Source organism: Carassius carassius, chromosome 2 (genome assembly GCF_963082965.1).
Source record: "Carassius carassius chromosome 2, fCarCar2.1, whole genome shotgun sequence".
Classification (NCBI taxonomy): domain Eukaryota; kingdom Metazoa; phylum Chordata; class Actinopteri; order Cypriniformes; family Cyprinidae; genus Carassius; species Carassius carassius.
In genome coordinates this window covers 30628767-30643604 of record NC_081756.1, presented here as the reverse complement: position 1 = coordinate 30643604, position 14838 = coordinate 30628767, and positions in this window count along the sequence as shown.

The following is a 14838-nucleotide window of genomic DNA, read 5'->3' as shown; positions in this document are numbered from 1 at the left end:
TAAAGTCGTTATTTTTTCATCCAAAATATCTTAAATTGTGTTCTGAAGATGAACTAAGCTTTTATGGGTTTGGAACAACATGGGGATTAGTGATTAATAACACAATTTTCATTTTGGGGTGGAGTAATCCTTTAATATTACTGATTTAACAAGTTTTTGATCAAATAAGAGGCACAAGTTATCTTTCAAAAACATAAAAAAAGAACTTACTATTGCAATATACTGTATATACAAACACTGTTGTATTTTTTACATTTTAGTGGAGGCTATGCTCCCTATGCTTCCTTAAAGAACCACATGAAAATTCATGCTGGTGTAAGCTGGTCTTTTTAGCAGGGTAAGTAAGGCCCTGTCCCAAATGGCACCCTAAACCCTAGCGGTCTTCCTCTGAGTCCACACTTTCATGACGTAATGTCACTTTGACTGTCAGGTAGATGTCTGCTGTGGAGCTCGCCCTGGTGTGGGCTCAGCAGAAGTGCAGATAGAGGGCACATAACAGCCGCAACGGGGGCACTCGCGAGCACACTTTTGAACACTAAAATGACGAATGTGAAAACATGTGAAACAATCCTCTGCAGACAACTATCATCAAACAAAGTCCTCTGTGATTTTGTGCTGACCTGCCTGGCAATGTCCAGAAAGCATGAATCTACAGCACCACTGAATGATGCACAAGGTTCTCCAGATAAGATATTTTTCTCCTAACAGTATTATCCAGGTAGCATTGTGTGCAGAAGTAAACTCGACCGTGGTCTTATGCCTCATCGAGCATTGATGTGGATACAGTGCCAAAAACAGCCTGTTATAATGCTGCACTTGTATACAGCCACTTGAATGTTAGTCTTAAATACCTTTGACTCTCTATCTCCATATCCATCTGTAAGCATTATTTCAGCAGATGTCCTGGTGTGCAGTGTAACCTATTTAGAGTGTAGCAAAGTGATCCTCTATTTTTGGTGTACAGCACGTTACCACTACGTTTATGGCTCATTTCCCCATCCTAATAAAAAATGTATGTAATGAATATGCTGTAATTTGCTTTGGATGAAAGCGTCTTCCAAATGCCAATACTGTAAGTCCAATTGTTTTTTCTTTTGCAAACAAACACAATTTGAGGGCTCCATTCAATCCCCATACCTTCCAATGCCTTGTAAGATAATGCATGGTTGTGCTGTATGGAATTGGCAGTAGATTCAATGAAAAGTATTTCTCTTTGAAATTTAAAAGCATATATAGGCTTTGAGCGCTGACGTAGTTTCATCATACATAATCTTGTTTTAGTGGATTGTAGACAGGATGTTATATATGGCTCTTCAAGGGATTTTAGTCCATTTGCAACATTCTCTGCCCATTACATTCCCAAAGCACGGCTTTTTGAGTAGCCTATGGATAGATCCATCTCAAACCGTTAATCATTGTATTGCACAGTTGCAGTCAAAACCCCTTGGAAACCTACCTTTCTAGCTATTCATTTTTATTTTCTTTGTTTGATTTCCCATCTTCAGCATGCACTTCACCACACTTTTTTCTCTCTCTCTCTCCTCTCACTGCTTTCTTTGTACAACTTCCTGGTAACTCAGAAAGACAGATATATTGAGCAGCTGTATTGGTAGAATACTTGCTTATTACTGACTGAATACTGCACTTTTTTTACTAGAAGGTCAAACTGTATAAATGATAAAAGATAAGCATATAAGTTATATTATGCTATTTGTGATCTCATGTTGTGATCTCACTCAGTGTTAACTTTCTCATCTTATTTTTAGTCTAGTCCTATGTGAAATGTCCTTTTAAGTTCAAATTTAGTCAATGTAAACAGCACATTCCAGCATCCAGTTTATGGCGGGGCCCCTCTCTGACCACAATAGTGGACAAAGGTTTGCTATGTTTTGATTGGATCTTGGTGGACTAACATAAGCAAACTGTCCAACTCCACTAGATAAAGATGCTACGAGAACAGCCGAACCATGTTCTGAGCCTCCAGCCTGTGAGGAAAGAGATATTCTATGTTTAGAGTCTTTGTCAGCGAAGACAGATGCATTATCACTTATCCAAACCTCTTCCAGAGACCTTGTAGAGTGTTTTTTTTTTTATCAGTATATGATTTTCTGATTTACATTATATTATATAGCTGATTGCAGCTGATAACAAATAATAGCTTGTTTATTTGTTTGATGCATATTAAGGTCCTTCGCCTTATTCGTTTTAGAGTAGCAACAGTTTATATTTCCATAAGATAACATAGCTCTGACATAACACACAACTGAATCACTTGCATTTTATGCATCTTATGTATATACTGTATGTATAAATATATATATATATATATATATATATATGAATGAAACAAATTAAGAGCTGAATTACTTTATGCATTACTGCATTACTTTATATTCTGAAATGTACAATAAATGAATGAAATTAATATAAAACATCAATTTGTACAGTAAATGCACCAGTGTGCAGGTTTTTTTAGTTTTTGTATATACAATACATAAGATAAGATACAGTAAGAACATGAACAAAGGAACAAATTAACAAACTGCCAAATACAATAAAACAATGAGTAATATAGACTATAGCAGGGGTAGGCAATGTCGGTCCAGTAGTGCAGATGTCCTGCAGAGTTTAGCTCCAACCTGAAAAAAAAAACCCTCACTCGTCTGTAGCCTTAATAATCCTAAAGACCTTGATTAGCTTGTTAAGGTGTGTTTATTCAGGGTTAAAGCTAAACTCTACAGGACAGCAGCCCTCCAGGACCGACGTTGCTGGCTACAAAAGAAATCTGGTCAAGTCAACAAATGTAAATGAACAATGCGTAGTTGTCACTCTATTAATTGATAGATCAATGCTTCTAAAAGTTTACATTATTCAGATTGAGAGCTGTGAGTGAATTTCTCTTTGCATTTTGTTGTATATTGAAACACATCGGATTTTCTCCCAACTGTTCACATAAACTCTCCAGCCTGGCCATTTTGACATATTCAAAATTTGACAAACACATTTCGGCCTGGGGAACAGCGTCTCTTGTGCGGATGTGATTTCAGTGTTTTATCATCAAACATGTCCCGCAATTTAGCAACAGTACTTACTTAACAGACGACATTGAACAACAATCACAGATTGTGCTGATTCTGACGTTATGGTTTGGGTTTTAAGGATGAACGAATGCGCACCGCTCTTCAGGCAAGTTGCGCTAGACAAAACACAACTAGTTTTTAATATTTTTACCTCTTATCTTCCTTTTTTATAATCCTAAGAAGCCAAAATTCAAATAAAATATAAAATTTGCTTTATATCACGGCCACAGGCCTTTAAGTCTAAGCAGATGTTTTAATGTTTAGTTCTCTCCTCTATAATTAAACAGGGCTTTCATGTTGTGTGCGCTGAAACTTCTCCTTATGAGTGCGATCTCGCTTCTGAATTGTGAATACAAAAATTGCATCATAGAAAAATGTCTAGATATTACTGCATATATAACAGCTGGTGACTCTGGTGAGATAGAATTTGCAAGAAAATATCTATATAGCAGTAACAAATGTATGTGTGTTTTCTTAATCTCAGTAGAACCGTTAACGTCAGAGCTTATTGAAACTCCTGTCTTTCATAATTTAGTCCCAGGGCCCATTTAGTACCACGTTTCGGTACCCATCTCTCTGCATTGCTCAATGATGGCTACAATGCACATAGCTGCAATCCTTTATGCATTAGGAGTATATCTAAAAAATGCTTAACACTTTTCACTTTTTTTAGTTGCAGCAGTAATAAAGTAAGATAAATGTGAGTAAAAAATAAAATACAATATTAAAAGAGTCCCATCAATGTAAACAGGGTTGTGGCTAGAAGGGATACAGCTCCAACCGGAGACTAACAATGCAATTTTATTTTATACCTATTAGATTGTGTTTTATCAATGTCTACACCTACCCCAACCGTAAACCTACCCCTTACAATAATGCAATTTTTTTAATTATTGTTGTACAGTGTGACAAAAATTACGCTGTATTGATGTGTGCATGCCCAGTTGCGTCATACTTATCCCTTCTAGCCTTAACCTGTAAACAGAGGGATCGATTCAGAGGGCTAAAATGGCCCTTTATTTCAACATTATGACAGTTTTTGATGTAAAATCCTACTAACACTGTAGGTGCACCTCAGGAAACATTCTCATATCAAATGAAAAATGCAGTTAATGTCCCCATTAAACATATTTAATTAGATTATAATATTTGCACTCTGAGATAATTATTTATTTTATTTTTTTCTGTTGAAAAATAGTTTTTAATGAAGTTAGTGTTGTAGAGTTGCAGGTTTTAGAATTTTTATGGAAAAAAAGGATTTCTAGTTTCTATTTAAAAGTTTAACTTGAGTGGTTTTCTCCATAAGAATAGCCAAGAATGCTGGCATAGCATTGAAATAAAACTAACTAACATCCCAACCCGCATAATTTATATTAATGGTAAATGTTCTATTTTAGAACTTTTTGAGCACATTTTACAGAACATTGTGTGGTTCATGGAATTATCAAGTCAAGTAAATTTGTTTAGCGGTTTTAATATAAAGTCTGAGTACAGTCCTACTGGCCCCTCAATTAAGCTTATAAGACCTAGCTACGGTAACCAAGGATGATGAATTTAGGGTAAGCTGTAACTCTTTAATATCAAAATATCATACATTAAATAAGAATAAAATGGATATACAACAGCAGATGATCATATCATACAAGGGGTTTGGACATATATGAAAAGATTCCACAGAAATGTCATGATTAAGCATTCTTATATGAAGCACAGTGATGAGGTCTCAAGCCATTCATCTAAGAGTAGAAGAGCTTTAAAGCAGCCTAAGTGTGAGCATAAGAGTAGGGATGATGAGCCCTTCCATTTAGGCCTAATGATCGCAGATTAAGCCTTGATTAATCATTGATCTCTATGTCCCTCTCTCCTTAAGATAGAAGGATAGAAAGGTCCTTAAAGGCCCATGTTCCCCTTGGGCTGTGCTCATTACAGGCCACTATCAGGACAGTGTGCTCGCATTGTGCATCCTGTCTCTCCTCTTCACCCATTGGCTAAATAAGATTACATTGCATTCACAGTAGAGCTTTATATAGAAAACAGCAGAAAGAACAGATGATTCCGTTAAACCTATGACTGTTCATGTAACAAAAGTTCACTGATAAGATGGATAATAAAATTATAAGGGTTTTCAACCTTTTGTTGTTGTTGTCAAAAATGTGGTTAATTAGGGGAATGTCAAGTCATCATGCAGTGTTGGTTAAACAGTTTGTTTTTAAGATACATTATTATTATTACTTTTTTAAGCACAGTCATAGATTAATTCTAGTTGTTTGTTTGGACAAACCTAGCAAATCAGTTATTTCAACTCAGTGGGCAAAAAAGTTCAAGGATCTAAGTCAGGTGAAAGAACTAAAGAGTGAATGAATTAAAACCTTCATCTCATCTAGGCCTGATAAACAGAGTGTTTCGTGAATGCAAGCAAACTATGTCTGCATGTTTCAAATTACAGATCCTTGTGTCAATTAGCATGCAGCAGTCAGCTGTCAAAACCTATTTGTGTGAGAGACAACCTGACTGCAGACCTAATGAATGAAAGTTACATTCATTAATTCTGTTGTTTTACAGACCTTTATGTGGATTTTGGTTTAGATATAAAACGAACCACAAGGCCATTCATTCCAATTACGGTGACAGTCAATGTTTGAGACCCCAAAGTGGATGAACTGTCAACACAATCAAAAAAACAAGTGCTTTTAGGTGAACGACTGTCACATGCCGTGCTTGAAGGGCAAATGTTATAAAGAACCAAGTTGGGCTGATGGCAGAATTTCACTGTGAACCATTCCACGTGTGCTTTGGAGGTAAATCCTGCAGTCTCCCCTGTGTTTGTCGAAGTGGTGGAGGGAAGGACTGTTGTTATCGAGGCCTCTCAGCTGTTTTGTTCAATACTCTGCGAACCCGACATACAAAGGAAAGGGGCGCGGTGGCGGACATCTTCCAGAGATGCCAGCTTTGCATGAGGGGAATCAAAGCTTCGCCATCACTTTTTATCTGCCTGTGCCACCTGGTTGGCAAGAGAGGATTTCAGCAATGTATCATCTATCGGTGAGCTAGATGGTGGAGTATCCCTCCACTTAGAGCAGAAAAAAGAGGCAATGAGAGATTGATGGGAGAAATGGAGAGTGTGAGTTTTGTGCTGAAGTGATTTTTCTGATGGATACCTGGGGAGAAGGGATGAAAGTCCTGCTGTGTACACAGAGAGAAAGAGAAGAGAAAAGACAAAGATGGATAGGGGAGTGTGGTTGTGCTCTAAATAGCATAAAATCTGATGAAAAGTTGATCTGATAATTGAGGAGAAACAGAAATGTGGTAAAAATGCTCAGCAGGGAGCAACACTGAGAGAAACTGTAACATCTCAGGCACTAACTGATAGTGGGGAATCACTAACACAAAAGGGCTCAAGGTGAGAAAGAATGGGGCTGATTTGCCACTTTCAAACAGGTAGTACCAGAGATTGAGTGAGCTTGGAGAAATGGATCACTCGTAACACATTATTTGCTCACCTTGTCGTTCCAAACCTGTATGAATTGCTGAAAACACAATATTCTGAAGAATGTGGGTGACCAAACAGTTTGTGGTTCCCATTGACTTCCATTGTAATTATTATTATTATTATTATTATTATTTTCCATACTATAGAAATCCGTTTGGACCAGGGGTGTCACCAGTTCCTGGAGGGCCACAGCCGTTCAGAGTTTAGCTCCAATCCTGATTAATCACACCTGATCCAGCTAATCAGGTCATTTAGGGTTATTTGAAAACTAAATGAAAAGTGTGCTGAAGCAGGGTTGGAATTAAACTCTGCAGGGCTGCAGCGCCCCAGGAACTGAGTTTGACACCCCTGGTTTGGACGATCAACTCTTTGGTCACCCACATGCGTCTAAATATCTTAATGTTAAACAGAAGAAATACATTTGTACAGGTTTAGAACAACTTGAGAGTGAATAAATGAGTGTATGGTGACAGAATTTTCATTTTTGAGCGAGCTATCCTTTTAAGCTTGTGGAAAACGTTTACATAGCATGTTAACTGCACACTTATTTTCTATTTCTAACAAAAAGTGCTTTTCTACTGGCATTATTGTTTTGATGGCTAAACGAAGTAATAGTTGATTTCATGTTCTCTTGATTTATGTGCAGATATGGCCTTGAGGTAATCGAAGCATGACTAAATGTAGCTTTTGAACTTTGTGTTTATCAAATAATTCTGAAAAGGTTTAATGGTTATCTTATCAATCAATCAATCAATCAATCAATCCACAAAAAAATATTTAGTATAACTATTTTCAACATTAGTAAATAAGAATAATTTAATTCTTGATCACCAAATCAGCTTTCTGAAGGATGAAGTGACACTGAAGGCTGGAGTAATGGCTGCTGAAAAATATATTTTTCCTGCAGAGGAGAAAACAAGAAGGAGTGGGAGGAGAAACAGATGGTAATGAAAAGACCGAGTTATAAGGACAGGATGTTCACTTTGTCTGGTGTCAGGGGGGTGTTAGGGGAAGGCGCGGTTAATGGGATGATGTTTGTGTATGTGTGTGTTAGAGCAGGCCATGCAGAGTGATTTTGCAAAACAGCTCCTCAGAGGGACAGATAAAGAGCGAGAGGGAGGAGTGGGGGGTACATAAGGGCCATCTAAAGACTGGATGGTGTAATGAGGACGAGAGATGGCCCAGAGGATGTGCAGGCATATTTTACTCTAATGGCTTGTGCCATGTAATGGCTCCCAGAGGATAATGGAATATAGGAGTGTGTGAACATCCAGACAGGTGCTTGTGAGTCAGGTGTTTGTGATGATTTTTTCTTTCTTTCTGTGTTTTTTTTTCTTTCTTTTTTTTTTTTTTTCTTTAAAACAGATGTTTTATAAATGATCTCATCAGTAAAAAAAAAACAAAAAAAAAACACCTGTAACGTGGCAATGATGTTCAGGTGTGGGTATCTGGTCCATACTTGTACCAGTGCATTCTTATTTGCACACACACACTGTTTCTATCCTGTGCAGCTTAGCTTTGTTATCACAGTGGCTGGATGTTGCTCTTTCGAAAACAGCAATACAATCTCAGTTTCACTACAATATGAGAGGGCCATTTCATGACCCAAATATCTGGGAGTCTCAGTACCCAGGGTTATGCGTTGCCCTGGTGAAAAGGAGCCATTGGTGAGAGTGCGGCTTATTTATGGTATCAATGTTCGAGAGCGGGATATGAGTCAGAAAAAGAAGCAGGAGAAATTTAATGACATTGTGGCCCAATCATATCAGGCCATTGTCTGATGAGCATGACTGCTCTCAGCCCAAGCCTTGATTATCAGGAGGACAGAGCAGAACATTATTATAGAACTAATCAACAACAGTGCAGCCTCTGTGTGTGTGTTTAATAGTAATGAGAATGGAACTAGGTGCTTTGACATTGAAATTATTGGGTATTAGCATGAAGAAGAAAAGTGCATGGAATTGTAATGACTTAGCTTACTGCAGAGGTGTGAAAGCATACTACATGTACATTGAAGAGGAAAGAATGTATTATGTTGTGGTTATGAATTATCCAATGAATTAACCCCTTGAAGCTTCTGTGAGTTTAGTTTAATGAAAGGAAACATGGTCGTTTAGTGATCATATTTGGTCTTGTGTGGAAGTATGATGAGCTAAACTCCTAATGATTTTTCCATGATGTACATTTATAATGTTCTTTTAAAAGGTCAGGATATAAAAAGTTTTTCATTTTATGTGTAAACTGAACAAGCAGTCTCAGGCTTGTACTGTTTGAACATCTGAACTATAACATTTACTTAAACTCACACTGTTTATTTTAGAGATGTGATTGATTTTAATCCATAAGAGTTTCAAAGGTATAGTTCAGTCAAAAATGAAAACTCACATTGTTAGACATTTTCTCCTTAACATTTTTTGCCTTAACTGAGGGAATCAAGGGACAATTTTTTTCTGAATAACAGATTAAGTTTATCTCTCTTCTTCATACAAAGCTATTGAATGCCTTCAGAGCACTTGAAATGTTGCACATGCATCATGAATCATTGGAGAACTCACTTATTACATGAATCATTGGATAAATTCACTGGCTATACAATACGTTTTTTTTTTTTTTTTTGTATTGAGCAAGGATGCATTAAATTGATTAACCCCTTAACTGTCACCCCCCCATTTTTTAAATAGGCATTAAAGTGCACTATCCAAACTAAAATTGCTGTAATTTATGAACACTTTGGAATATAGACATAAGGTTGGTCTCTTTTTAAAGAAGAAAATTAGCAGATGTTGGCAAAAGTGGAATTTTTTTCAAAAAAATTGAAGTATCAAAAAGTTATAGAAGTTTAAATGTACTATAAATAATATGCGCTATATTAATTTTATTATATGTTATTTATTATAAATATTTTACATAACATGTTTTACTCTAAAATTGGTATAAAATTAAAGCCTTGTGTCTAAATAAGTATGTTATAAATTTGAAGTTGATATGAAAAAAATTGAGGTTCCTGTGAGATTTTATTTAGGGCGTCATACCACACACATCCACTGGGAGTCATCAAAACTATTTTGAATTTTGCTTAATGAATCTTTCTCTAGTTTTCTCTGTGAATTTTACTTCTATCTCAAAATAACCACCAAATATGAAATTCTGAGACTCAGACCTTTCCAATGATATGTTTGTTGCCAAAATTATAAAAAAGTTTTGGTTCTAGAAGACCGTAATGCATTATGTTTTATGACTCTTGGCCCTGCCCACAAAGGGGGAGGTGACCGCCATTAGATTTTAAAGTACCATTTCCATGGTAAAGCAATGTCCGATTTCAAAATGGTTTTCACAGGATGAATCTAGAGATTTTATAGTAGATTTTATAGAGAAAAATACAACAACAAAAAAGAGTGCCAAGCGTCCCACAGGTGGGGGTTTATATATATATAAGCACGTGATTCTATTCATCAAAGAATCTTGAAATTAAAATATATGAAAATAAATAAATAAAATATTTCAACAAACATATTAAGCAGCACAACTGTACTTTTTATAATTTATAATAAGGAATGTTTCTTGAGCACCAAATCAGCATTTTAGAATGGTTTCTGAAGGATCATGTGACACTGAAGACTGGAGTAATGGTTGCTAAAAATTCAGCTTTGTAATCACAGAAATAAATTAGAATTTTAAAAATTGATTTGAAAAGAAAAGTTATCAATAGATTTTCAAAATAGTACTTTATTTTTGATAAAGAATTTTTGCCTTGCTAAGTATAAGAGACTTCTTAAAAAAAAAAGAAAGAAAGAAAAACAATTTTAAAAATCTGGGACCGAATTTTTGGGTTTTAGGTGAAATATCACTTTAAATGACATGCTTGCATACTGTGGTCAGAAGGTTCATTTCTATTGATTCCAAAATGTGCCCATTCCTCAACTACTGTCTAAATTTTAAACTAATTCCTGAGTATAATATTGTTTTGCTCTTTGTAGCTATATTCAAACAACTGTCAGCATTTCAGAGTAATTAATGAGATAAGCATTATGGCAGAAAATAGATTTGTTCTCAAAGAGTGTAAATCCAAATAAACACTCCTATGCTTTCATAAAAGCTTTTTGAGCTTTTTGATAAAAAAAAAAAAAATGGCGGATCTGGGAGTTTTTCAAACCCTGTTAATACACACAGCTCTTGTGTTGCTGTTTTATAGAGTGATACAAGCAAGACCACTGGAGATTCAGAGACTCCAGTTCCTTTATTTATTTTTTGTTACAATTCACAGGCTGCTGTTTTCTGTTTAATAGGTATGAACTTGTTGTCTCAGGTCAAGAGTTTTTATTTAGGAATGTGATTTTTCACAGAAAACCAAAATAAATATAGCGATCCAATGAATTTACACTGATCTTTGTGGAAGAAGTTAGAATTTTATATAAATAACCAAATCAACTGTTAAAGTTCCTTTTTTTTCTTTCTTTATCTAAGCCTATGACTATTTCATACAGATTGCAAGTGAGAGTAAGGATAGAGAATAATATAATCGTACAAACAGCAGCTGCTTTCACGTCTTACAATGTATTTGCAGGTGCCGTTGCAAAGGCTTGTCTCACATATTAATAACTCATCAGTCTGAAGTGTTTCCCTTGCTAGTGCATTTTAGTAGAGTGGGCATATGGCCATGATTCAGTTTGACAGACTGACACATGTAATATCAGTTAGAACAGAATGCACATCTTTGAGCTTTTTAAAATATGCATCGGCTTTACTTTAGTTTAAAAGGCCTATGTGCAAGCTTGCTTTAACAACACTGAACACAACAATAGGCACTGCAGCAAGGGAAATGTCAGAATTAAATTTGCATAAAGCAGTCATACTTGGGGAAAATGATGGACATAATAAAGGGGCAGGTATTTTATATCCATTATGTATGAAATCAGGATGCTTCTATTGTCACAAAGGACATAAATAAGAAATAGCACAAAGTAGACCTTGTACTAACTAAAACATAAGTATAAACGTGTTTAGTATAACACATTTAATATAAATGCTAAATTGTTATAGCTTCATAAGAAAAAAAAAAAACTAGAATTACAGGCTATTCCATTATTCCTGTAATGGATTTAATAAAACATGCATAGCTATATTTAAAAAAAAAAAACTATATGCAGTTTTTTATTTTTTATTTTATTTTTTTACCTTAAAATAACACTTTAAAATAATTGTTGCTGGTACGAATTTCCGCTGAAAGAGCGGATTGCCTTACAGCTGCACTTCTTAGTTTTGGGTATTGGTCCGTACTGCCTAATTATTTCGGCGACCTTTCACATTTCACCAGATATTTTTATTAACGTTAAGTTATACTTTCAACTAATGTTTTAATTTATTAATGCTAGCGAGCAAATGGGAATAGCATATTCATTTACAATCCATCTGATTCTCTGGGGAGAAAAGGAAAAGCTGACTAAAGGGAATCAAAATAGTTTTAGGATTGCATTAACGTTTCAGTACACATTACTTAATGTTATAACAGTTATATACATCATACAATTATATTAACAGTGACTTACCTTTCATAATCATGCAGGCTGCAGCTGATGTCTGCAGAGTCGCTGACTGGACCGTTAAAATTTTAACGGAGTGAAGCGGGAACCATTTTTAACCAAACAGTTGGGTTATAACTAAAAATAAAAAAAATAACCCAACAACGAAAAAATGACCCAACAAGATAAATCTACACAGTGTCCCAAAATGTGTAACCTAAAGGTTGGGTAATAGTAATACTAATACTTTTTTTTTTTTTACTGTGTAGACAAACCAAAACAACAAGAACAAGAAAGACACTGAAATTATTACTGAAAACAGAAAAATCTGACCATTTGCATTTATCTGAATTTAATTGGATAGGATTTATGATGTACATTAGTTAACAGAAGTAAAACGTTTGCATAGAATTTTACAATGAGACATCAGTTTAATCAGTCTAACTGAACTAAAATGAGTTTACTGAGAACTTATAGTTCCACACTATTATGAACAAACTAACAACTACAGGATGTCATGCCTGATATCTGCTAACAAATGAGAGACTTAAGGTTAGGAAACTATCTATAAATCTATAAATGCGCAAAAAAAATCACCATCCGGTGACTTATCTCTATGTCTTGCTATCAGTCTTGACACAGGTGCACACAGTTCCTCTAATTGATATCCATATCTGCAAAATTTGGGTCACAGAGTCTCTAGTCTGCAGTCGAAAAAGAATAGAAAGAACAGGAAAAATAACCCATTTCTTCCTTTCACCATGGCTGAGGATTTCATCAGGGGCTTTCATACATGGACTGATCCACTGGAAGCTGTATAATAATAATAATAATAATAATAATACTGAGAGATATAGATACTGTAATCTTTACCATCTACCATCACACTCAAATCCTGTCGTTTGCACTCATTTGAAACTGTAAGTGTTATGACAATGATTTCATATGGTATTAGATTCCTCAAGAGTCTTGTGAATAATTGCGACATGGCAAAGTTTGGATGTTCCTTTTTGAATGTGACATGACTTGCCTTAACTGAGGGGATCAAGGGACGTTTTTTTCCCGAATAACAGACTGTTTTTTCTCTTCTTCATACAAAGCTATTGAATGCCTTCAGAGCACTTGAAAAGTTGCACATGAATCATTGGAGAACTCACTACTCACATGAATCATTGGATTCATTCACTGGCTATACAATACTGGGTTTTTTTTATGTGTGTGTTTTTTATTTTTTATTTTTTTTTATTTTTCAGCAAGGATGCATTAAATTGATTAAACGTGACAAATACTTTTACATATACATACACAACCATGCAATTCTATTCATCAAAGAATCTGGAAAATAAAATATATCAAAAGAAATACAATATTTCAACAAGCATATTAAGCAGTACAACTGTTTTTTTTATATATAATTTATAATAAGAAATGTTTCTTGAGCACTAAATTAGCATATTATAATGATTTCTGAAGTATCATGTGGCACTGAAGACCGGATAAGTGGCTGCTAAAAGTTTTATTTAATAATGTCACCAGAAAAAAAGGTTTCCATTGGTCAGGAAAAAAAAAAGTCACCACAGTGACATTTCCATCATGAAACAGACCTGTCAGTGAAAGTATACTGTCTAACGGCCTTGTGTCTCAGAAGGTAGTGTAAAGCTCTGACTATGTGGATGATTGACAGCACTCTGTGACTAATACAAGCCCAAAGGATCATGCAGTAGCACACGCTACTAGCAGAACTGCACTTGTTCTGTGGTCTTTTTCCTTCTGGTATATTATCTGATGAACACTCTCTTCTGAGCAGCTGCTGTTTATGCCCCTCTGACAAACAAGAGAACATTGAATGAGCTACAGAAATGAATTGACTTTTTTCCCCTTCCACCCTGTATGATTCAACAAAAAGATTAGAAGATTATCCTGTTTACAATGCCAGCTTGTCAGGACTGAGGGAGAGGAGAGAGGCGGAGAAAAGTGTGTGGAATGGCAAGAAAACAAAAATCCTGTAGCTGGAGGATGGGGGTGTGGCTCACAGCCTTTTCCACCCATCCTCAGGGGTGGAATAATTAAGAGGGGAGGATTAGCTTCAAGATTCTTGCTCCACATCGTTTAAAGGAAACTGGGAAGAGGAAGGGAGGAAGGATGGACATAATGCAGTCAAATGCTCAGTTGACTCACTCAGGTGTGTGCGTGTAATTGCAAACCAGGCTCATTGGAAATATGTTACTGTAGCTACATTTCTGCAAAACCTGAAATATGTTGTTGACTGTGGCAATGTTTTATTACATTCATTGGTTGTAAAAGCAGTTCAAAAATAAAATGTATGGCGAGTGGCACTAAAATGATAAATGTACCACCTACACCAAACTTAATACTAAACCTAAACAATATTGTGAGAAAGAGAAAACACTGAGATAAAAAAGCATTTGCTGAAGCAACTGTGTCGTTTAAGCTTCCATTAATGAGGCTTTGAGCTCTTTCGTGGAATGACTTGTTACTTGTGTTCCGCATTGACTCGTACCCACTGCTAGAGCAGGTGAACTACTGAGCAATGTCAGAAAATGCATACATATGGAGATAATTATATGATTAAAATGATAATTATGCTTTTGTTTATAAATCATGCAGTATGTTGAAATTGTTCTGATGTCATAACATAGTATGTTACAAGGAACTGCACAAAAGTACAGTAAGTCTTTATTAAATTATAATCTGCTTCTGTAGTCATAATTTGTGTGAAAAAGCTGTT